Source organism: Palaemon carinicauda, chromosome 4 (assembly GCF_036898095.1).
Source record: "Palaemon carinicauda isolate YSFRI2023 chromosome 4, ASM3689809v2, whole genome shotgun sequence".
Classification (NCBI taxonomy): Eukaryota; Metazoa; Arthropoda; class Malacostraca; order Decapoda; family Palaemonidae; genus Palaemon; species Palaemon carinicauda.
Window position 1 is genome coordinate 188770936 of NC_090728.1, and position 25891 is coordinate 188796826.

Sequence of the window (25891 nt, forward strand, 5' to 3'; positions counted from 1 at the left end):
CGTGATATGTCTGACTTTCAGAATGATTCTACGAGCTCGTAAGTCTCATGAATATAATATTGTGATAATTTCACCCCAAAATTGTTTCTAAAATCTGAGAAGTTAGCTCACTGTAGCGTCACCCATTCTAAAGTCTATGGAATATACCATATATATATGATTGTAAACATACAATCATTGTTTTTTTTATACACGTTATGTAATAATTTGCTACAAAGATAAACAACGCATTTGATTTCATTATCATTATTTGTTAAATATCATGTTTTACTTTTGTTTAATTTTTTTCCCGAGGAACGAAGGAGCCGTTGTAAAGATTGAGAGGAACGCGACTGGTACTTCACTGCTCTTTTGTTTTGATTTGAAAGTGATCGTATTCCTAGTTACAAGGTCTCGACAAATGGATCTGTTTAATGTTAATGGAGGTTGACACATCTACTTTCCGTTTTAGCCCTACACCTGAGACTTGTCTTTCATCTTGGAAAAGTATTATAGATGAAAAATATTCATAACGTGTCTGTGTTACGAAATTGAAAGCCATCTCCACAGGATAGAAAGGTAACGAAAAATCTCTGATATTTTCTTATTTTACCGATTCTTTTTTAGGGAGTTGAAGAGATTGATGTCATATGTACATCTAAGGGGAATTTACAATTACGATAGACATATAGAGTTTTAAACGAGTTACATGTCAAAGAAACTATCTATGTTCTAGACCTATTAACGGTCACACTTTTCGTTATGTTTTGGTATATTTTCACTCCCATACTCCTAGACAGCTTTATGTAAAACGAATTATGAACAGTAGGTCTATACCATATAGTAAGGACCTATTACATTAATAAAACATCAGTACTGTCCATTATTAACTACCTTTTCAATATAAAAGTAAAATTCAATAATGAATCCGACTGTGTTGAACAGGAGTGCCCTTTGTACGATAATTATCGTACATGTACGATTATTTTGGGTCCAATACGGTGTACGATACATACCTTAGGTATATACATATGTGTGTGTTTAATTAAACAACCATACTAAAATATTTTGAAATTTCTAGCATGTAACTCCTTAATAATTATATTGAAACTGTACGATAATTTTGGTTGAAAAAACGACAATTTTAAGGCTCATGTACGATAATCCAGTCGAAATAATCTGGCAACCCCGTGCTCAAGTTTGAAGTCAAGGACCTCATAGTTCAACACATTCGATAGAAGTACTAACCACGCAATGGGATAGTGCCTACTGCCTAGTGTGTATCTCACGTGGTATACTGTAGGCATTAAATAATGGTATTTGCAGATTCCTCCAATTGCCCCCAAGTTTTGAATGGCCTTCCCGACCCTTGTTCCCTGGCACACGGCCCAAATTCTATAAACCAAACCAGATATTAACAGTAATAAATTTGAAACAAATCATGCTGAATCCATGACAATGATTTATAGCTCTGTACGACTATAAAATGGAAATGAGACTAGAAATGATTATTGATTTAGTTATTACCACTTGCAACAATTTTAATAGTAATGAGAAGCTATAATATAGGGTTTAAATGTAAAGTCGAAAGTGATATGGAATTTAATAGAGGAATAAATTGTCAAAATTTATACTAAACGACGAATAGGATATTGTTAACGACTATGCCGTGATTCCGTATAGAATAGCACATTCACATATGTTAGTGGGATATAGCACCAATACGTAAGATAGTACAAAATAGCACCCATACATAAGATAGTACAAAATAGCACCCATGCATAAGATAGTACAAAATAGCACCCATTGGGCCATACATAAGATAATAACAAATAGCACCCTTACATAAAATAGTACTAAATATCACCCATACATGAGATAGTACAGAATAGCACTCATGCATAAGTTAGTGCAAAATATCACCCATACACAAGACAGTACAAAATAGCACCCATACATAAGATAGTACAAAATAGCACCCATACATAAGACTAAAAAATAGCACTCATACATAAGATAGTACAAAATAGCACCCATACCGGTAAGATAGTACAAATAGCACCCATTCATAAGATAGTACAAAATAGCACCCATACGTAAGATGGTACAAAATAGCACACATGCATAAGATAGTACAAATAGCACCCATACATAAGATAGTACAAAATAGCACCCATACATAAGACTAAAAAATAGCACTCATACATAAGATAGTACAAAATAGCACCCATACCGGTAAGATAGTACAAATAGCACCCATACATAAGATAGTACAAAATAGCACCCATACGTAAGATGGTACAAAATAGCACACATGCATAAGATAGTACAAATAGCACCCATACATAAGATAGTACAAAATAGCACCTATACATACGATAGCACAAAATAGTACCCATACATAAGATAGTACAAAATAGCACCCATACATAAGATAGTACAAAATAGCACCTATACTTAACGTATAGTTATAAGTTAAGAAATAGCTTCCAATTTGCATTAATCTAGACCTAATAACAGTAACATTAATGTTACCAAAGAATGACTAAGAATATCGGAAGTGATAAAAAAAACTAAATATTTGAGTTTCTAAGCCGTATATACTGTACTGCTTGTCGTATACATAATTATGTATTTAGAGTACCAATAGCCTTAATAGTGTTACATTTCATATCCATGTTATCATAACATTTCATGAATGAAATATGTCTTCGCTTGAAAGCCTTTATATCAACAGTCCTTCGGATGTCTAGTGGGTCTAATAGCCAGGCCTTCTCCATCATGAGGCTCAATACTACACAGTATTCTAGAAGTTTCATTCCAGCTCTGACCAAGTTGTGGAATGATCTTCCTAATCGGGTGGTTGAATCGGTTGGACTTCAAAAGTTCAAATTTGCAGTAGTGTTTTTATATTGAACAGGCTGACATAAGTCTTTTTATAGTTTATATATGAAATATCTGTTTTGATGATGTTATTGTTTTTATAATATTTTATTTGTTCATTACTTTAATATCGTTTATTTCCTTATTTCCTTTTCTCACTGGGCTATTTTCCCTGTTGGAGCCTTTGAGCTTATGGCATCTTGCTTTTCAAACTAGGGTTGTAGCTTAGCTAATAATAATAATAATAATAATAATAATAATAATAATAATAATAATAATAATAATAATAAATGTAGAACGCCTAGCATCTGCAAATTTGTTGGAGTTACGCATTGAACTCGTCCGCTAAAAACCCATTTTCTATTCAGTACAGTATATACTATGCCATTTGGTCTATATATCCAATCCAAACAACATTGTTGTGCGCCTGTAATTTTCAAAACCACGTTCCTATTATCTCGGACACTTGATGAAATATAATTCATAATTTATAAATCATGAAAGAAATAAAAGAGCTTAGTTATGTAGAGGAAACATCGACTTTAAATATAACTTGGTAGAATCTGTAGGCGAATAAAAGAACTGAGTTATGTAGAGGAAACATCGACTTCAAATATAACTGGGGAAAATCTATAGGCGAAGTACATAGATAGTGAAGGTTTTCCATTGTTATAATGAACATCTGAAGAGGTTTAAATGTAATTTTATGCTGCTCAAATTGATGGTAACGGATTCATGAGGTAAAAATCCTACCCCAATAATTTTCGTCTCCAATTCTTATAAAAATCAAAGTCTAATATGTTTAGGCCTTGGTAAAAAACTCTAAACATTATGGTATGTTGATTTAAGCTAACGCGTGTATATTATTATTATTATTATTATTATTATTATTATTATTTTGCTAAGCTACATCTATAGTTGGAAAAGCAACATGCTATAAGCCTACGGACTCCAACAGGTAAAATAGCCCAGTGAGGGAAGGAAATATGGAAATAAATAAACTACAAGAGAAATAATTAACAATTCAAATAAAATACTTTAAAAACAGTAACAATATTTGAAAAACAAGAGGGAGATAAGTTAGATAGGATAATGTGTCCGACTGTACACTTAAACAAGAAAACTACCCTAAGACAATGGAAGACCATAGCACAGAGGCTATGGCACTGCCCAAGACTAGAAAGCAATGGTTTGATTTTGGAGAGTCTTCTTCATAGAAGAAGCCCCTCAAGGCGAAGGACACGCTAAAATCAAACCATTGTTCTCTAGTCTTTGGTAGTGCCATAGCCTCTGTACCATAGTCTTTCACTGTCTTGTGGTAGAGTTCTCTTGCTTGAGGGTACACTCGGGCACAATATTCTATCTAATTTTGCTTCTTATTATTGTAGATTATATAGGAAGTATTTATTTTAATAATGTTACTGTTCTTAAAATATTTTATTTTTTCTGGTTTCCTTTCCTCACTGGGCTATTTTCCCTGTTGGGGCTTACAGCATCCTGCTTTTAATCAAGGGTTATAGCTTAGCAATTAATAATAATAATAGTAATAATAATAATAATAATAATTCAATAAAGAGAATATATGATGAATGAAATATTCAAGATCATCATCATCATCATCTCCTACGCCTATTGACGTAAAGGGCCTCGGTTAGATTTCACCAGTCTCTATCTTTAGATTTTAAATCAATACTTCTACTTCACGCTTCATAGTCCTCAGCCATTTAGGCCTGAGTCTTCCAACTCTTCTTGTGCCTTGTGGAGCCTAGTTGAACCTTTGGTGAACTAATCTCTCTTGGGGAGTGCGGAGAGCATGCCCAAACCATCTCCATCTACCCCTCACCATGATCTCATCCACATATGGCACTCGAGTAATCTCTTATAGTTCTCAGGGTTGTGGTGGCGATGTGGTAACGTCCTTGCCTGGTTATCACCAGACGGGTTCGAGTCCCGCTCAAACTCGTTTGTTCCTTTAGTTGTCAAGTTAACAACAATTTAAACAAAATAAATTTTCAGAAAGCGGGATAAAGCAGAGTCTAATCTTATTGTATTTCAGGAAAAATTACATAATGTCTTGAGCACACTTACGTTACTTGAAACTTCAGCATAGCGTTCATTCACATTAATGAAGATAAGTGCTCTTTTTACATTCTTGAACATCAATACAATATTCCAGGGCGAACAATCAGCTAGGAGGCGACCATATAAATACATAAAATAAAATTAGTGTTAATCTCACTTCATGAGTCTACTTTAAATTCTCCTTGATAGTCTGCGCATGCGCGAACATTACCGTTTGCCAGTGCATACGAAGTTGATGTTTTATTTTCCTGTAATGTTAGCGTGCGCAGCTCAACATTACCGCTTGCCAGTACATACGAGCTTGATGTTTTATTTTCATGCGAGCGAAGCGAGCTAATGGCGGAAAAGAACCATTATACAATGTCAAGGAGAATTCTGAGACCGGGGGATCGTTCAGACCGTCACACCGGTCGTTGCACTTGGCGTCCATGGGGAGAGGCCGCAGATCATAGGAGGATAGAGAGAGTAGTTCGCTTTGTCTCTATCTGGATGCTTATCCAGAAGGCCTTCGTCTCCTGGCTGTTGCTCTCCCAAACAATCTGTAAGAACAATGAGGTGACAGAAACAAACCCTTTGTCTGCAGATTGACACGGTGACAGAATCCTGTCGCCGGTGGAAGCTGGAGACAGCATGCCTTCCCAGGCGAACCAGCGGGTAGAGGTCATTTACATGACCTCCAACAGGGGTTTCAAGAGGGGCCTACGTGACATGGTCGCTGTAACCTCACCATCCTTGTGAGCTAAGGATGGCAGTTTTGGGGGCAGCTTATAGGTCTATCTGCTGAGTCATCAGCAGTCATTGCCTGGCCCTCCTTGGTCCTAGCTTGGGTGGAGAGGGGGCTTGGGTGCTGATCATATGTATATATAGTCAGTCTCTAGGGCCTTGTCCTGCTCGCTAGGGCAATGTCACTGTCGCTTGCCTCTGCCATTCATGAGCGGCCTTTTAAACCTTTATACCTTTAAACCTGTCCTGCCATTTAAGGAGATATAGGCCTATATGGATAATAGGATTACCCTTTTCTTAAACATGAACTAATTTAGACAGTGTTGGATGGGCCTATGTCGAGGGCATCTTGTTTGAATGGTGGAGGTGCTGTAGCTATGGGGGGGGGGGGAGCCGGGGGCCCCTTGAGCCCCCCCTCCCCCCAGGCAATGACTGTCAACCCCCCCCCCCCGGTGCTCCCAGATTGATATAAGATATTTCAGTTTCACAGTTTTTGATCTTTCTAGATCAGCTTTGGTTTCTACTTCATTTCTGGCTGAATATATAACATCCAATGAAGCCTTTAGAGTTTAGATATGACAGATTTATTTTAATGTTATTATTAAACTTCTCTTGCAGTATATTTCCTTATTTCCTTTCCTCGCTGAACTAGTTTCCCTGTTGGGGTCCTTGGGCTTATAACATCCTGCTTTTCCAATTAGGGTTGTAGCTTAGCAATTGATAATAATAATAATAATAATAATTATTATTATTATTATTATTATTATTATTATTATTATTATTATTATACGAGTCAGTGGTGGGATGCAGTGTAAATTAATAGTTTTGCTGTTTACCTACGTCAAAATTGCTATGTTTATATTCAACAACAAATGGATAATTCTCCATAAATATTATTTTCATCTAACTTCAGCCATAATTGTCAATGTGATCAACATTTCTTTCTGTTCTTGTTTTATTTTGAAACACTATATTTTCGAATATTATTCTTTATATTCTTTTGTAGCCTGAAATAAAGTTGAAGGTGATTTCATATTATTATTATTATTATTATTATTATCATGACGATGATGATGATGATTATTATTATTATGACGATGATGATGATGATGATTACTTTTTATTAATATTATTATTATTATTATTATTATTAAGATTATTATTACTTGCTAAGCTACAACCCTACTTAAAAAAGCAAGGATGCTATAAGCCCAATGGCTCCAATAGGGAAAAAATAGCTCAGTGAGGAAAGGAAGTGAGGAAATAATAAACTACAAGAGAAGTAATGAACGCTTAAAAAAGTTCTACCGGAAAAGTCCCATTGGGTGTGGGAAAGTCCCCAATGGGCGTGAGAAAGTCCCCATGGGCCGGGGAAAGCCACCATGGGTGGAAGGAAGTCCCCATGGGCGTGGAGAAGTTCCCGTGGGCGTGGAAAAGTCCCTATGTGTTTATGAAAGTTTCAATGGTCGTGAAAAGTCCCAATGTGTTAATAAAAGTTCCAATGGGCTTAGGAAAGTTTCCATAGGCGTGGGGAAGTCCCCAATGGGCGTGAGAAAGTTCCTATGGGTTTGGTAAAGTCCCCATAGTCGTGGGGTAGTTCCCAAGGTTTGGGAAACACCTCTCTCTCTCTCTCTCTCTCTCTCTCTCTCTCTCTCTCTCTCTCTCTCTCTCTCTAATGGATTTCTATAATCAATAACTAAGATAAAATTATGAAACGTCATCTATTAATTTTTGTTTTAAGAGAGAGCTTTTGCATCACCCTGCTATGAGCTGGTGCCAAGGATATGAAAGTACCGAGTCTTGGGTGTAGTATTGGTTTAAAAATCCTCCTAATAAATCCTATATATGCTTATATATATAGCAGAAACCATTCCTATGTGATAATGTTAAATAATGTGTTATTTTCAACATTGATGATAGGTTTTTTAAAGTCTAACTGACGGATAACCACAAACGTGTTGTTGTGAAATAGTTTTTGCATCACCCTGTTTTTAGCGGGGTGTGAGAACCTTAAAACATTGCATTTTTAGTTCTGTATTAATTACAATTATATTTAAAAGGAAGCTGAGCTATTTTGTTTATTTAAAAGGTTTCTTACATTATACCCATGACAGTAGTGGTTTAAAATGATTTCAGCAAAGCCTGGATATGTACATGTGGTGATCAGCTAATAAATTTTATTCAACTTGTAGAGTGTATACTTTTAGAACACCCTGTATCTACGTTTATCTTTTGCTGTTATGCGTAATAGTTTATTTGAATGACCAAGGAGCTAAAAACTAAATCCTTTTCTTTTAATGTGTTAATTTAGAGCTAGAAATAAAGATTGATATTGATTAGACAATATAATCGTTTCTACAAGACTTCTTTTCTACAATGCCTTCTGCTATACAGCTGTGCCAAGGATACTAAAGTACTGAACACTGGATGTTATATTAGTTTTAAAAGTGTCTAATTAAATCTTAAATATGCCTGTATGTATTCTAGAAGCCTTTCCAAAGTGATTTTGTCATGACCTGTATTATTTTCTCCACTAATAGTATGTTAAAAAGGCTAACTGACATATAACTATATAAGTGTTTCAATGGGTTAGTTTTTTGTATTACCCTGTATTTTTGTAGGTGAAGATCAGTGTTGTCAGATGGGGTGGTATAAAAATCCCCAAAACTCATAATGAAAAATCCCCAAAACAACCTAAAAATTCCCATTTCCACAAATATATTCTCTGTCTTGATCACGTAGGCTTTATTAATATAGAAATTACTCAATATACTTCATATAAGCGAAAGCAAACTAATTGCAACAATATAAAGGTTTACTCGTCTTTTTTTCTTCATAGACATTTGTACAGAAGATCCCCATCAGACACCCCAAATCCCCAAATCTAGGGATAAATCTCCATACCTGGCAACACTGGTGAAGATGTGGAGAGCTTCACACATTACTTTTTCAGTTCCTTATTATTTACAGTTTTATTCAAAAGGAAGCTCAGCTATTTTGTTAATTTGAAATAGTTCTTATAGTACAACCACAACAGTGGTTTTAACTGAGTTTAGCAAAGGATGGATATAAAGGAATGTTGATAAACCAATACATATCAATCAGACATCGATTGTATACTTTTAGGACACCCTGTACGATTTTGTTTTAGGTATTTGAACAGCCAAGGATCTTAAAAACACACTCCTTGTCGTTTAATTAGATCTTTTTGAGCTGGAAATAAAGATTAATTAATATTAAAGATTGACCTGGATAATTCAAGATAGTACATAATACCAAGGTTGATATATACTCTTATTCAAAATGACAGGTTTGTAGTAAAAGTCGCAGTGAAAGAATATTCCAATTCTATCTTTCATTTTGTTAAGCCCTGTACTTGAGGTTTTTTTTTTTTTTTTTTTTTTTTTTTTTTTTTTTTTTTTTTTTTTTTTTTAAGCAAGGAACACAAAGTACACGTTTCTTTGCTGTTTACAGTTGCTATAATTACGAAATTTAATGGAATCGAAGTCTTTGAGGGACTTCACTACATAATGATTATAAAGAATTAAAGTATTTACTCTAATCCACAAGTCTGAGATTAAATAATAAAATACTTTTCGTGAGATTTCGTTTGTACATATAACTTTTGCATCACTCTGTTAGGGGCAAAGCCAAGGATGCTTAAGCACCTAGCAGTATGATGTTATGTTGGTTTTAAAATCCTCCAAATTCGTCCTAAATATGCTTTTATGTATATCAGAAGTCTTTCCAAAGTGATTTTGTTATATATTATGTTATTGTTTTCATTGATGACATTAATTTAAAGATTAACTAACTGATAAATGTACACGTGTTGTAGTGGGATAGTTTTTGCCCCACTGTATTTTCGTAGGTGACTATGAGGAGCTCTTCAAATATTTTATTTTTAGTTTTTATTCATTACAGTCCTAATCAAATCGAAGTGCAGTTATTTTTATAATTGAAGTAATTTGGATTGATTACTGGAAAGCCTATATTTAAAGTTATGGTAATAAGCCAGTACATTCTAATCAGTGTCCTCGCTTGGATACTTTTATGACACCCTGTACGTATGGTTTGCGTTTTCTATGGTGGCCATTTGTTTATTTGAATGACCAAGGACTTTAAAACACACCGTCTTTGTTTAATATGTAAATTTCAAGCTAGAAATAAGGATTAATTGTAATTAGAAAATGAGCAGGTGACATTAAAGATAGTATCATTATAGGAAGATTGAGTTATATTCATGTGTAAGGTAATCAATTTGCATTTGTAGTCTTAGTTCATAAATATTCTATTTCCAAATTTCATTTTGTGTTACCCTGTATTTGAGGATTTTTTTCTTTTGGCGTAAATAACACAAAACAGATACTATAATTACAAAATTCAATGGGATGGAAGTCTTTGGGGGACTTCACAACGTCATGATTAGTCTAATTCATAAGTCTGATATTGGACAATAAAACACTTTCCATGATATTTCATTTCTTTGTAACTTTTGCATCATTCTGTTGGGGCAGTACCAAGGACGCTTAAGTACCGAACATTTGGTGTTATGTTAGTTTTAAAATTCCTCCAAATTAATCCCAAATATGCTTTTATGTGTACCAGTAGTCTTTATAAAGTGATTATGTTATAGACTATGTAATTTTCTCCATTGATAGCAAGTGTTTAAAGATTAACTGACTGATAACTACAAACGTGTTGCAATGGGATAGTTTTTGCACCACCCTGTGTCTTTGTTGTTGAATATGAGGAGCTCTTCAAACATATCATTTTTAGTTTTGCGTTAATTACAGTTGTAATCAAAACAAAAGGCAACTATTTTGCTAATTAAGACATTTCTCAGATTACACCTATGAGTGTGGTTCATATTGATTTCTGCAAAGCCTGTATGTAAGGTGATAAGCCAGTATACTTTTAGGACACCCTGTACGTCTTACGTTTTCTTTGAAACCCGAATGGTTCATTTGAATGAACAAGGATCTTGAAACACAACCTTTTCGTTTGGTATGTTAATTTCATGCTAATAAAAAGGCTTAATTGATAATTAAAAGTGAACAGGAGACATTAAAATAGTATCATTATACGAAGGTTGATTCATCTTCATATGTGAAATAGCTAATTTGCTGTAGGGGTCTTTGTTTAAGAATACTTCATTTCAAGTTTCCATTTTGTGTTACCCTGTATTTGAGGAACCGCCTTGAAGCAAGGATCATAAAGCACGTACTGTTGTGCTTTTTACTGTTACCATTATTAAACAAGTTGATAGAATAGAAGCCTCTAGATGACGTCAGAACACATTGATTATATAATTTGAAAGTTTTTCTGTAATCCAGAACTGTGAGTTGGAACAATAGAACTCTTTCTATGATATTTTGTTTTTACATGAAACTTCTGCATCACTCTGTTGTGCTGCTGTGCCAAGGGTGCTAAAGTTCCGAGCTGTGTGTGTTATGTTAGTTGTAAAATCCTCCAGTTAAATCCTAAATATGTTTATAGGTGTACCAGAAGCCTCTCTATTATGATTTAGTTGTAGAATATATGATTTACTCCATTGATGATAAGTTTTTAATGTCTAACTGAGGAGTAAGTACACACGTGGTGCAGTGGAATAGTTTTTGTACCACCCTGTTGCCCTGTTGTCGGGGATGCTATGGCGATAGCTTCAAACAATGCAGTTTTAGTTTGTATTAATTAATCATTTTCAAAACGAAGCTCAGCTATTTTGTTAATTGAAAATAGTTTTTGCATCACGACCATGTTAAGAGGTTTAGATTGACTTTTGCAAAGCCTAGATATAAATGAATACGAGCCGGCAATATATTAAGTTACGTCATCAATTTATACTTTTAGGACACCCTGTACTTACCTGTTACGTTTTCTTTGATACTATGGCCAAGGATCTTAAAAACAATGCTTTTTATAAAGTATGGTAATTTCCAGCTGAAAATAAGGACTATATGATATCGAAGAATGAGCTTGATTTATTCAAAATAGTAACATGATACTAAGGTTGATTTGTATTCACACTTAAAGTAACCGATATTCTATAAAAGTCTTTGTTAATGAATTTTCCATTTCGTATTTTCATTTTGTGTTACCCTGTATCAAAGGAATTTCTTGAAGCTAGGAACACAAGCACATGCTTTTACACGATGTACAATTTACAATTATCTAATCTAATGTAAGTGGAGACTCTTGGGTGATTTCATAATACTTTGATTGATTCATCAAACCATTCCTTTAATTTATATGTATGTTGTGAAATGATAAAACACTTTATGTAGTTATTCAATTTTGCAGATAACTTCTGCATCACCCTGTCGTGGTGTGATGGCGGGGATATAAGCATTTGCTTATACATCGCTTAAAAATGATCTAATTTAATCATCAATATACTTATGGGATTACTAAAAACGTTCCCAGTATGTTTTTTCATGATTAGGTAATTTTATTTCATTACAATGAGTTTGTTTTTAATGACGAATACACCCAAGGGCATTGGGTAGTTTTTGCATCACCCTGTTGTGTTGAATGTGATTTCTTACTATGTATCGAGTATAGTAGTAATCAGAAAGAACCCTAGTTGGCTCTTCAATAGTAGATTAAGCTCAGTTTACACCTTTTATAGTGGTTTGGAGTTGGTTTAGTCTGTATATAAATGCATGAAGAGATGGCGTTGCATTTGTTATTTTTGTTTCTTCGAATATCATTTTGGAACACCCTGTTCTTGACACGTCACTGAGAATGTTCACCAAAGAGTATATAAATTATTGTTTTTGAGTAACTAAGAATTAAAATCAAGATGTGTGATGTAAATTGTTAAATTAGATGGAATTGTTTATAGAAAAATGCAATTAAATGTAATTATACTGTAAATATTGTGATTGTAAAGAAGATGCAATTAAACTTTTTGATAAAAAGATAAAAAAAGTACGTTAACAAAAGTACTTTTGATGACTCATCTGTCTAAGTGCGTTCTGAAATTATTAAATTAAAGTGTATCACCAGCTCGTGAACCTGAAATATAAGACAGATAACTTCTGCTTCGCTTTTTTTCAATTTAACCAAGAAATTACTCGGAGACAGTTTATTAATGTTGCTTAAAACGATGTATGCATGTTTGTAGGTATAACTAAAGTTTTTGTAACATTAATTATATAGAAAAGTGTAATAAGTTCAGCTTAAATGTTGTGACAATTTAATTAATTATCAATTTTGAACGCCTTTGCCATAATTTTTTTTATCACCCTGTATATTTGTTTCCATGGGAGGTGGAAACGAACAATTTTGTCAACAGATGGCAGCACTTATTTGGCAAGGACTCTAGAGTTAACATCCACGTATTGGCTTCCTAGTAATTTTCAAAACAGTAGACGAAGGTTATGGATAAACTCCAACCATTTGGTTTTCTTGTGTGTGAACTGTGAATTGATCAAGAATTTTGGAAGGTAGGAGGGATTTTCTTGCAATTTGTTGTTATAATAGTTACTTTCTCGTGGAGATATAATTACTGTTACATTTTGTCAAACTGCATAGTTGTTTTCCCAAAGAAACTTGTAGAGGGTTCATAAGATAGTAAAGGGCTAAAGAACACCTCGTAGAATGTACAGAATGTATGTGATCCCTGCTGTTGCTCGAAATACTTTTGGAATATCGTGGATATAGGTTTTTAAGTAGGTAGGCCTATATGTCCATTTTATAAATGTGGTTGTGGAGTAGAAACCCTCTACTGTACTCTACTCCGACCTTATAATTTATCTTAAATATTCGTGTGGAAGTTTTTTTTTTCTTTCATTTAGCACATAGCAAGGCCTAGAGATATACAGTATGGGTAGCCTAATTGTAAAATACATCTAGGTGGTATGTTAAATATTTTCCTGCACCCACACGAATAGTTAATTAGCCTTAGATGACAATGTCAACTTAGTTAACTAGCTTAAGTATTATTATTATTTTTTTTTTTTTTTGGTGATAAACTATGAATTCGGCCCATTTGACAGGCAGGTGACATTGGTGGTACTGTCTCTGGAATAAGATATTTTAGTAAACGTCAACATTTTAAAATGACGACAATGAGTTGCAGGGATATCATGTGAAAAGTTAGCGGTATTTAGTATGTTTTCAAATTTATTTTTGTCCTGATTTGAGTATGGATCATCTAGTGCCTTGTAGCATTAAGACATTATAACCTTGTGACAAATTTTCAAATTCATAGAGGAATTTGATTACTGGCTAGTGCAGTAGTAACGCGTTACCCTTGCGTTTGTACCAGTAGCTGAAAGTTCATTCTTTGCCGTGATTTTTTAAGATGAGGATACTTCGGAGGTTAGGCCTACTGCTAATGTTAGCACTTCGTTTGGGTGTTGGTCTAACCCACTGAGGTTAACCTTTTATTATTGTTGATTTAAACATTGTTGGTGTTATGGTAGATATTTCGCGAACAGAATGTTGTTTTGCAAAAATCAATTAAGTGACCTTGGAAAAAACTTATTTTATTCACGTGAAACATGAAAATCGTGCATAATGTAAGTTTTCATTGGAGAATGTTACATAATTTTTAAAGACCAATAGCTATTTTATAATATCAGCACCACAGCTTTATCACAAAATACTCGAGCCATTTTATTGACAAACCGTGTTCTTTCATTATGTAGTTCTAATCATATTTGATATTTCCTTAAGTAGGGAAGGCTTGGAGTTTGGAAATTTTAAAGTTTTGAAATTTTGATGGTGGTAGTTTCCAGGCTTAAGTTACCTCAAAATCAGTTCGTAGTGTTTTATAATGTGTGGTTCTTGGACAAAGAAAACGATCGCTCCTCGTAAAAAAATCTTAGATTTTATCATGAATATTTTAGTTCGGGTAATGACTAAAATGGCATAATTTGATTTGGCACTTCTTTAAGAAAATATTTATTTTATAATTCTGTAAGTCTTTGAAACACATTACATTGGCCGGCCTGCATATAATATTGTCAGACGGACGCTGGAAGTTCACAGGTTAAATTGAAAAATAACCGCCAAAAGCTATCTGTGACTTTTACAATTTTATATTTATAGTCGGATTGCTATAAATCACTTGTCAATTATATAATACGTATACCGAAGTTTCCACCATGGATAAGGAAAATGGGAAAGCAATGAACTGTTGTTATTTTTCACCATTTACTGTACACCAGGTTGGCTAATAGAATTTTTTGTTTTAATATTCTGTGGCCCAGAAAGTTTAAATACGTTGTCGCGTGCGTGAATTTTATGTCTAAATCTTATGTTTTGATTATTGATAAGGTAATCTTGATGCTTCTCATGCAAGGTTTAAAAGTCTAGTGCTCTAGCTACTCCTTGTGGAGTGTTTGGATTGCAGCTTCGATGGCTTGGTACCAAGCATGTATAATTCAAGTGTTTGCCAGAGGCCCAGTTGTTCGTCTTGAGGCCCAGGTTTTATTTGGCTTGAGGTCTTGGTGTTGTTTGGCTTGAGGTCTTGGTGTTATTTTGCTTGGAGTCTTGCTTTTGTTACGCTTGAGGTCCAGGTGTTGTTTTGCTTGAGGTCCAGGTGTTGTTTTGCTTGAGGTCCAGGTGTTGATTTATGAGTCTTAGTGTTGTTTTGCACGAAACCCAGGTGTTGTTTTACTTGAGTCTTGGTGTTGTTTTACTTGAGTCTTGGTGGTGTTTTTCTTGAGTCTTGGTGGTGTTTTGCTTGAGTCTCAAGTGGTGTTTTATTTGAGGTCCTGGTGTTGTTTTGCTTGAGGCCCAGGTGTTGTTTTGCTTGATGCCCAGGTGTTGTTTTGCTTGAGGCCCAGGTGTTGTTTTGCTTGAGGCCCAGGTGTTGTTTTGCTTGAGGCCCAGGTTTTGTTTTGCATGGGGCCAGGGGTTTTTTGCTTGAGGCCCAGGTGTTTTTTGCTTGAGGCCCAGGTGTTTTTTGCTTGAGGCCCAGGTGTTGTTTTGTTTGGGGTCCCTTTGTTGTTTTTCTTGAAGCCCAGGTGTTGTTTTGCTTGAGGTCCTGGTGTTGTTTTGCTTGAGGTTATGGTGTTGTTATGCTTGAAGCCCAGATGATGTTTTGTCTAAGGGTCTATGTAATGTTTTTCCCAGGGACTAGGTTTGTTTTTCTTCAGGGTTTAGGTTTTTTCAGAATGGCCTAGGTGGTGTTTTGCTTGAGGCCAAAGTGTTGTTTTTTTCAAGCCCAGACGGTGTTTTTTTTTTTTAAAGGTTCGTATGTTTTTTATCCACGAAGCCACATGTAATTTTGAGGTCATGACGTTTTTCTTGAGGCCCAGGTGTTTTCTGTTATAGCTAGGTATTTTCCCCATTGAAGCAAGGTTTTTCCTTATAGCCAGGAATTTTCCACTGTAGCCAGGTATTTTTTCAATGAAGTAGGTATTTTCCACCAAGCTAGGGTTTTTTTTTTTCCTGTAAGTCAGGGGTTCATCCCTTAAGGCTAGGGTTTTTCCCTTGAAGCTAATGTTTTTCCATTCGGCATTTGGTGCTAAACCATGGCATTATTACACACGTTTGTTGTTGTCCAATTTCCAGTTATTTTATTCATTATTATTCAAGATTTTCTCAGCTGTTTGATAAAGGCGGAGGTAGACTTTAGAAAATATAGCTTCGTAGAGGCTACATAGATAATACCCGTCTAAAATCTTTAGTTTAATTTGTTTATTTTAACCCAGTATTACTCCATTTGGGCAAAGTTTATCTGCATAATTTTTTGTCCTTGTCTGTTGTAAAAAGAAAATTAACAATGGAATAATCAACTTGTGTTTCCCCACTGTTATATTTACTACTCATAATCCTCCTTACTGATTGGAAACTGGTTAACCTTGCATCTAGATGGTCATAAAAAATATACTAGTAATTTCTATATCTTTTACCAAGGTATTATTTTGTTTTTGTGGTAGAGATTATATGAAAGTTAAAAAATGTATCGGTAGAGTATCGTAATGTGAATGTTATATTTTGAAACTATGACTCTTGCAGAAAGGTTTTCTTGGAGAAAATCATATAGGCTATAAACTTGCACTTTTAAAGTTTGATCAGATTTGAACGCCAGTACTAGATTATTCAGAAAGTGCCAAAACGAGGAAGAGGAGATAGGCTTTTGGTTGGGGAGTAAGATAGATTTGAAAAGTAAATTAAATGAAGTTCAAGATATGGAGGTTAAACTGGCCCAAAAACCAACCTTAAGTGACAGTCTAGAAAGCAAGATGAAAAAGTGGGAACAGGTAGATTAATAGGCCATTGGGGACAGTTAGAGGCTGAAGGTATGTTGTGTCCCTGCAAGGTTGGTTGATGGTACTACCACCCTATGGGTTAATGGTTCATGTTTTATCTATGCATTTTGTTCAATTTGTAATCTTGTGTATAATTATGTAAATGTTGAATATTTTCAAGTTTCTGCATATCAGATTTTTAACAGATCTATTGATAGAGCATGCCAGGCCTGCTGTATGGACACTTTTGCCATTATTCACCTAACCTCCAGCAAGTGTCTTTTTTTTTTTAACTAATGTGGTTGAATTTCCATTCGAAGGACCTGTCATTAAATGTGTGCATAGTGAAGTCTCGTCTTTACTGTTTCTTTAGTTATAAGTTATAGGTACACACTTATCAATTCAACGTTTTGACGTTGTTACTGTTGTAGAATGATTTATTGTTAACTTGTTCTCATCATTTATTTATTTCCTTATTTCCTTTCCTCACTGGGCTATTTTTCCCTATTGGAGCCCTTGGGCTTATAGCATCTTGTTTTTCCAACTAGGGTTGTAGCTTGGCTAGTAATAATAATAATAATAATAATAATAATAATAATAACTGCTGACCCTTTGTATTAGCATATTTGCCTTCAAAGTTTCACTTGAATACAATCCGATCTTAACTTACCTAGGTGGTATGTTATTAGGTTTTTTGGGCTCAAGCCATGGCATCCTGATGGAAGGTTCCTTTTTGGTAGCTTCCTTGGGTATATAACTACTAAATATTCCCAGAGAATTTAACCACAGGTTATCACAGAATTCTAACTTCTGGAGCGAGTATCCTAAAGGTTTCCCTTTAAGACATCGTATATCAACAGGGGACGCATGTATTAACGCGCCACATAGCTATCTGCACCCCACATAGAGTTAACACTTCGATGTGTAGGGGCGGAGAATAGCTGGGGAGCCGTTCCACAGCTAATCTCGTCCGTGGCTACTTTTGGTACTCGAGACGTAAGCAAACGGGCGCCATTGCTAAATGACGTCACGTCCGTCCTCATCCTTCGCTTAGTAGCTTGCCTTACTAGACGGATTTTTCCCTGTGCGTATCTTATCGACTTGCATCTTAGCCATGTCTCTACCCTCGGCCTCGCCTTCTTCTGGAAAGTTGAGTACGAGGTTCCAGTATTGTTTAAATAAGCTCTGACCGTAAAGTAACTTTTACTTTTCAAGATATTTTATGTTTTGTGGCAGAGCTGTGCTACTACCGGACCTGCCATTTTATGGCGTCGCTGTTGTTTTGCATGCCTTATTTAGCTAGCCTCAACAGCTTTTTCCAGCCTCATTAACTAATCGATACTATTAGTTATTTAGTCTTCATAGCTGGGAACTTTATATATCGTGTTTTGACGCTCTTTTATTGGTCATCGACTGACCCCATACCAGTTCGCTAGTCTAGCCCCTAGGCCAGAGTGCCTATCATCAGTGTTCATGCATGATATATTACAGTGATCCTAGGTTTAGTTATGAAGATAGTGGCATTATTTTATGATACTGTTTACTGTGATGCAAGTGTTTTCGCCTTCAGGGACCATATAGGGGATAGGTTTGACAGTGTGCCTCTCTAACCTAACCTACTCGTAGGCCCCCAATATGCTCCCTTCACCCCCTGCCTTAGGGCATTCCCTCTGTGTAGCCTTGCTCCCCCTACCACGTAAGGGGATCAAGCTCATACCAGAGTACTTATCGCTTCTCTGTCCTCCCTAAGGGAATGATCCCCCCTTAGGGTTGCGTCCGAGAATGAGGAACGGCCTGCCCTTCCTCTATTGCTGAGGTTAGGTTACCTGACCTTCCCTGCAATGCGATATGTCTTCCATCCTTCCTGGTTCAGGGTGTAATATCCCTGCTCTAGGTTAGGCTTGGGGGGAGTTAGTTCTGTGCCTTGCTGAAACGGTACCCATGCACCGTTCTCAGACAGGTTGCCTAACCTTAGGCTAGGGAACGTCCTCCCTTCCTTGGTGGCCGCTTTGGTACAGAGCCTCCCCTATAGAAGACCCTTCTTCTTCTCCCCTCCCCACCTATCTCTTGTATGGCCTAGCCTATACTTAGGTTAGTCTATACCCATCTGTCCCCTGTCCTACAACTCCTCCCTAGGGTGGAGTGATAGGGCTACCTTGAGTCCCTGTGTGCAGTCCGCTCTGGTACATATACCCTTCATAGTGTCCTATGGGGTTAGCCACTGGATGCGTTTTGTCCGCAGGAGTTCTCCCCCCTCTTGGGTGTTCCCTAGCCCTCCCTTGGGCTACTCTGGCTCCCGGCCGCCTGCGGCCCCTGCCACTGGGTGATAGGGCTAGCCTCTATCATGGGTACACCCATTCAGGTGGGATGTCTTGGGGTCCGTGTCCGTACCCCTACATCCCTCCTTCTGTTTCTTTCACTGTCCTGGTGGCGGTCCCTTGCTGCCTCTACTGTCGGTGATACCGAACCCCCTCCCTTGGTGACTTTCCTTGCCCCCCGGGCCGTCAGTCCTCCGCGTGCCGGAGGGCTGCCGCCTCCCGTCGGCGTACAGCCGACGGCCTTCCCTTATACCTCATAGCTTCGGTCGTCCGTCCATCGGTCCGGCCCCCGGAGTGCCGGCATCCATTGCCGGCAGTCCGGTTCTGCTATAACCCATCTTTGTCCCTGTCACCAAGCCGGCAACCTTCGGCTGCCGGAGCCGCCGTCTCCCGCCGGCGTGCCGCCGCTGCGCCGGCGGCCGCCATCCTGGCATTACTCCTGACTTCTATATTTGTCTTCCCTAATGCCAGAATCTCTGCTGGAGCGGCCTCCGGCGTGCCGTCAGTCTGCCGGAGCCTTCCGGAGGCGTCAAAGCGACTTGCACCCCTTCTCCTAGCTATCAACTCATGCTGATAGCCCTACTTTGCAACCAGATGGTTTGACTACTGTACATAAATAGATAGGTATTGTCTTACCGTTCTATTAATGGCCATGCTGTCTTCTTGCATATCCCAATTTTCCAGCATGCTGTGTGTATCTTAGCACGGCTGGTTGCCGGAAACCGTTACCCTATGGGATCTCCTACATTCCCAACTCTATGGTCTGAGTGGTCTCAGTCCCAGTTTTATATCCTTGGCAATTCCTACTAGAATTCCCCCCTGCCTTCCTGGCAATCTATGAAGAATTCTGCCTTGTGCCCTTGGTCACAAACAAATTGCCTATGGATAAGGTTACGGTAATCAGCCGGGCGGGTTACACGGAGTATGCGTCTATCTCCTTCATTTCCGCCCACTCTCAAAAACATCACAATGTTTATATCACTTAAAATTAAGTTAAAGATTAATCCTTTAATATTTAACTTTAGAATATAAGTCATTGATATGACTACCCCATACTCATGTTCTCTTTCTCTTACAGGAGGAGTACGTGAAGTGCGACCACGGCTTCTGTGGAGTGAAGCGCCAGCACTTCTATGGGCACACGGCGTGTAGGACTCACGCCCCTTGCGCCAACAAGAAAGGCGATCTGAAGTTTTGGGACCCGCAGAACTGTCCGGTCTGCCAGGACCGCCTGGTCGAGGCGTTCAATACAGTAATCCTCCCTCAGCGGAGGTTAGGGACGCTTCTCGAGAGAAGCTACGCAAGTGGGTGCGTGGCTTCCAGAAGAACGCCACTGGACCATACCTTGCCACTGAAGACTTGAGGGCCTTGCTTTTCCCGAAGGCATCCCCAGACTCTGTGGTCCCCAAGGATCAGATCCCCACCGTCCAGATAACGGTGGAGCCCGATCTAGTCATGGCCCAGTCCATGCACGAGTGTCGCCTGGATACCGACAACGCGGAACGTATGTCGGAGGTGTCGGAGACCACGGAGAGGAACCTCATGGCCGAAGAACTGGACTATGAGAAAGACCAAGTGGAATACACCGAGTCGGAGCAAGAGGTCGCTCCGCCTTCCACCCCCGCCCCAACTCCTACACCGACGGATGTATCACTCCCGTCTACCTCCGCCACCCCGGACCCCATCCCATCCAGCGCCCAGGAGATGTTCCGTATGCTCAAAGCTCTTATGGACAAGAAACTCCGTGAGACACACGAATACATCAGGACCATGGGAAGTTCAAAGGAGCCGAAAAGTATTTCGGTTAAGGACCTCCCGGCATGTTCGCACGCCAACCCCTGGAGGTATGCCGAACACATGCCTATCGCAACGGGCAGGATCTTCGTCAGTGAGAAGGTCGGCTCGGTTGCCCTGGAAGAAGTGGAATTCTTCCCGAGTTTTGAGGCTTATCCGGACTGTTACATCCGACTTCGATCCGAACCTGCCTCTAGAGAAGAGACCGAACCTAGGAGGTAATAGTGTTCGATCTCCCGAAGGCCCAGGCTATACTGGCCAATGCTGTTAAAAGTAGGGGTTTTACCTGCTCAAAGCTTCCGGCGCTGAGCAAGAAGCACCCTACCTACGTCGCACCAGATGATGCGATCCTCCCCTTTATGGAAAAGGCCTTCGCTGCAGTACACAAGGCAGTGGAAGAAGGGAAACCTTGCCCTGCACTGGAGGAGTGCAGACCCTTCTCCCTGGTTACTCCCCCCGATGTTCGACACTGGAAAGATGTCCAGCATACTTTCGTGGTGGGGAAACTAGAACCTGACGTTGCTGGACGACAGTTTAACGAAGACCTCCCGAAACTTAATGACCATCTCCTTCGTCGGGAACATGACACGAAGGAAAGGCTAGCCGCATCCATGTCCCTCCAGGTACAGCTCGACGTCATGGCCGGTGACACTAGAGTCCCCGATCACTACATGGTGCTCGCCAAAACGCATTTGGCGATTGTGGTTAAAGACCTGTACAGCTTCATGAAGGCTCGTAGAGCCTGTCGTGAATTTGTGTTCTCCAGTGCCACAGTGAGACACGAACCCCGGAGGCTGATTTCCTCCAACATCTGGGGTAAGCACCTCTTTCCCTCTGACCTTGTGAAAGAGATCACTGACAAGGCCGCCACGGAGAACAGGAACCTTCTCCACAAGTGGGGCATGTCGAAGAAGAGGAAATCCTCTCAGGACGACGACCCTCAACCTAAGAGGAAATCCTCCAAGCAGAAATCCCAGCAACGTCAACAGAGACGGCAGTTTCCGGGACCCGCTACTCCCCAAGTGGCAGCTCAGCCACAGCAGACCTTTCAGCTGGTCACCCAACCGGTCTTGTCACAGTTGCCGGTTTTCACCCCTGCTTTCGAGCAACAGACGACTACCTTTCGTCCCAAAGGTAGAGGCTCAAACAGAGGTGCAGGCAGATACGCATCTCGCCGTCCCTCCAGAGGCAGAGGAGGAAGGGGAGCTAGCGGCCGAGGCAGTAAACCCTCGGGACACCAGAAGCAATGAAGTACTTCCGGTGGGAGGAAGACTCCGCCAATTCCAGGATCGTTGGACCTTCGATCCCTGGGCACACAGCATCGGCAAGAGGGGTCTAGGCTGGAGTTGGACTCAACCACCTCCAACCTTCCAGCAATTCTTCCAACAATCAACCCCCCTTCTGGAAGAATATGTCCTAGATCTCTTGAACAAGAAGGTGATAAGGAGGGTAAAGTCAACCAGGTTCCAAGGGAGACTGTTTTGCGTCCCCAAGAAGGACTCCGACAAGCTCAGAGTCATTCTAGACTTATCCCCCCTCAACAAGTTCATAGCGAACAACAAGTTCAAGATGCTGACTCTTCAACAGATAAGGACCCTTCTGCCTCAAGGTTCCTACACGGTCTCCATAGACCTGGCGGATGCCTACTGGCACGTTCCAATGAACCACCATGCTTCCTCCTGCCTAGGATTTGGACTCCAAAGGAAAAGCTATGCCTTCAGGGCCATGCCCTTCGGCCTCAACGTGGCCCCTCGGATCTTCACAAAGCTGGCGGACGCCATCGTTCAACAGCTTCGCCTCCGAGACGTCCAGGTGATGGCCTACCTCGACGACTGGCTAGTCTGGGCTCCATCGCCCGAGGATTGTTTAAGATCCTGCAACAAAGTCACCCAGTTCCTAGAACTCCTGGGATTCAAGATAAATGCGAAGAAATCTCGCCTCTCTCCAGCTCAGAAGTTCCAATGGTTAGGAATCCAGTGGAACCTTCAGTCACACCGCCTTTCCATTCCCCAGAAGAAAAGGAAGGAAATAGCAGGGTCTGTCAAGCGACTGCTGAAATCCAAACGGATCTCAAGACGTCAGCAGGAACGAGTTCTAGGCTCTCTACAGTTCGCCTCAGTGACAAACCCAGTGCTACGTGCACAGCTAAAGGATGCCGCGGGAGTCTGGAGACGTTCCGCATCCATCGCTCGAAGAGACCTCAAGAGACTGCTCCCAAACAGACTTCGACTGCTCCTCAAGCCGTGGTCGGAAGCAAAGGCCCTGAAAAGGTCCATCCCTCTTCAACACCCACCTCCATCACTCAACATCCACACGGACGCCTCGCTGGAGGGTTGGGGAGGTCACTACCACCAAAAACAGGCTCAAGGCACATGGTCTCCCCTATTCAAGACGTTTCACATCAACATCTTGGAGGCCATGGCGGTCCTTCTAACTCTGAAGAAACTATCCCCGCCTTCCTCGATCCATATTCGTCTAACCCTAGACAACTCGGTGGTAGTTCGATGTCTCAATCGCCAAGGCTCAAGATCGCCCCAGATAAATCAGGTGCTTCTGACAATCTTCCGTCTGGCAGAGAAGAAGAAATGGCACCTGTCTGCAGTTCACCTACAAGGATTCCGCAACGTGACGGTGGACGCTCTATCTCGGACAAGCCCGATAGAGTCGGAATGGTCTCTAGACACAAGATCATTCTCCTTCATCTCTCACCAAGTCCCAGAACTTCAGATCGATCTCTTCGGAACGAGCGACAACAATCAACTTCCTCGATATGTGGCCCCGTACGAGGACCCCAAGGCAGAAGCAGTGGACGCCATGTCACTGGATTGGAACAGGTGGTCCAAGATCTACCTGTTCCCTCCCACCAACCTTATGCTGAAAGTCCTCTCCAAACTGAGAACCTTCAAAGGAACAGCAGCCCTAGTGGCTCCCAAGTGGCCTCGGAGCAACTGGTACCCCCTAGTCCTGGAGCTACAACCTACGCTGATCCCTCTCCCGGGCCCAGTTCTCTCCCAACAAGTACAGAAGTCGACTGTCTTCGCTTCATCATTGAAAGTCAGGGACCTTCATCTCATGATTTTCTCTCCCTAGCCGTGAAGAAAAGGTTCGGGATATCGAAGAAGAGTCTCGACTTCCTCGAGGAATACAAGACCGAATCCACACGACGGCAATACGAATCATCCTGGAGAAAATGGGTCTCATTCGTCAAGGCAAAAAAATCCTACGGAAATCACCATCGATTTTTGCATGTCCTTCTTCATTCACCTTCATGGACAAGGCTTGGCAGCCAACACGATTTCTACTTGCAAATCGGCCTTGACTAGACCACTAATGTATGCCTTCAAGATTGATCTGTCCAGCGACATCTTCAATAAACTGCCGAAGGCATGCGCTCGTCTACGCCCAGCACCCCCACCAAAACCGATCTCCTGGTCCCTGGACAAGGTGCTCCATTTTGCCTCCAACTTGGACAATGATTCGTGCCCTCTCAAGGATCTGACTCAAAAAGTTATTTTTCTTTTTGCTCTTGCCTCAGGAGCCCGAGTCAGCGAAATAGTGGCATTATCAAGGGACGAGGGTCACATTCTATTTACAGATTCAGGAGACCTTGCCCTCTTCCCGGATCCGACGTTTCTCGCCAAAAATGAACTACCCACCAAAAGATGGGGCCCTTGGAGAATCTGCCCCCTGAAAGAAGATGCCTCTCTATGTCCAGTAGAGAGCCTCAAGGTCTATCTTCGTAGAACTTCTGACTTTGGTGGAGGCCAACTCTTCAAAGGAGAAACATCGGGCAGCGACCTGTCACTGAAACAACTAAGAACGAAAATCACTTACTTCATTCGCAGAGCGGATCCTGACAGTACACCCGCAGGTCACGATCCTAGAAATGTTGCATCGTCTCTGAATTTCTTTCAGAGTATGGATTTCGAAAGCCTTAAGAGTTTCACAGGCTGGAAATCCTCGCGTGTTTTCTTCAAACATTATGCGAAACAAGTGCATGAAGTCAAACATTTTGTGGTAGCCGCAGGTAGTGTTATGAAACCTGCACCTAACTCTGCATAGAACAGTGAGTTACTTGGGACTCTAACTCCTCGGGTGCCTATGTTGACCCTCGCGTGATACGTAGTGATTTCAAAGACACTTAGTGCCTTTTCATATACTGTTCTTCTCCCAGGTGAAATGTCATAGTCGTCACATAAGTGCTGCATGCCTAGAGCAAGATGTGTTTTCTTTTTAAAAGACTGACGTTCCTTTTCTTTTTAAAAGACTGACGTTCCTCTGGAATGAGTGCCTACTAATAATTTGAAATTCTCTTTCAGATTTAAGAGCAAGTCTTTCATTACTATGTACATTATAATTTGTTGTAAATTACTTTTACATATTTATTGCATTGAATTACCATATTCTGCAATTGTGAAATAAAATTTCTATTTTATTACTTGTGCGTCTCAATCCGCTCCTACTTATACTATGAAATACATGACTGTCATAGTTTTATTATCCCCTTCCTCTTATATACGATGAAGATTACTAAGGATTCAATCCTTATTATATACTCACCTCTGCAATGTAATATTCCTACCCGAATACTTACTTACATCATGCCTTCGAAACCAGACGATTCTCTCTTCACATACAGTGCCTAACCACCACTTGTCTGCTATTGAGAATGTTCCTATATGAATACCAACCATTCAGTCTTGTCTCCGAGTTCTTCATGTTCTCCCAGCAAGGTGGGTAGCCCTTCGATGACCACTTTGATCTTCAGCATGGTCCGTTGGGACTTCACTGCCAGGGGGGCAGGAAGTTTTCTTCCCTACGGTTCCTCTATTGAGATTACTATGCTGTCCTGTTCAAAGCCCTCGGCACTTACACTACAAGGGGAAAATCTACCACGATACA

At 39.7% G+C, this 25891-nt stretch overlaps 1 long non-coding RNA gene across 2 annotated transcripts in view; it reads left to right on the top strand.

Annotated features, from left to right (window-relative positions):
* The first annotated feature begins 366 nt into the window (after positions 1-366).
* LOC137639236 (uncharacterized) overlaps positions 367-25891 on the top strand; it is a 46453-nt gene continuing 20928 nt past the window's right edge. The window contains exons 1-2 of one of the 2 annotated variants that reach the window (XR_011044264.1): positions 367-558; positions 12968-13118. This is a non-coding gene — a long non-coding RNA (uncharacterized lncRNA). The remainder of the gene's footprint in view (positions 559-12967; positions 13119-25891) is intronic. The other variant, XR_011044265.1, reaches the window with a different exon arrangement.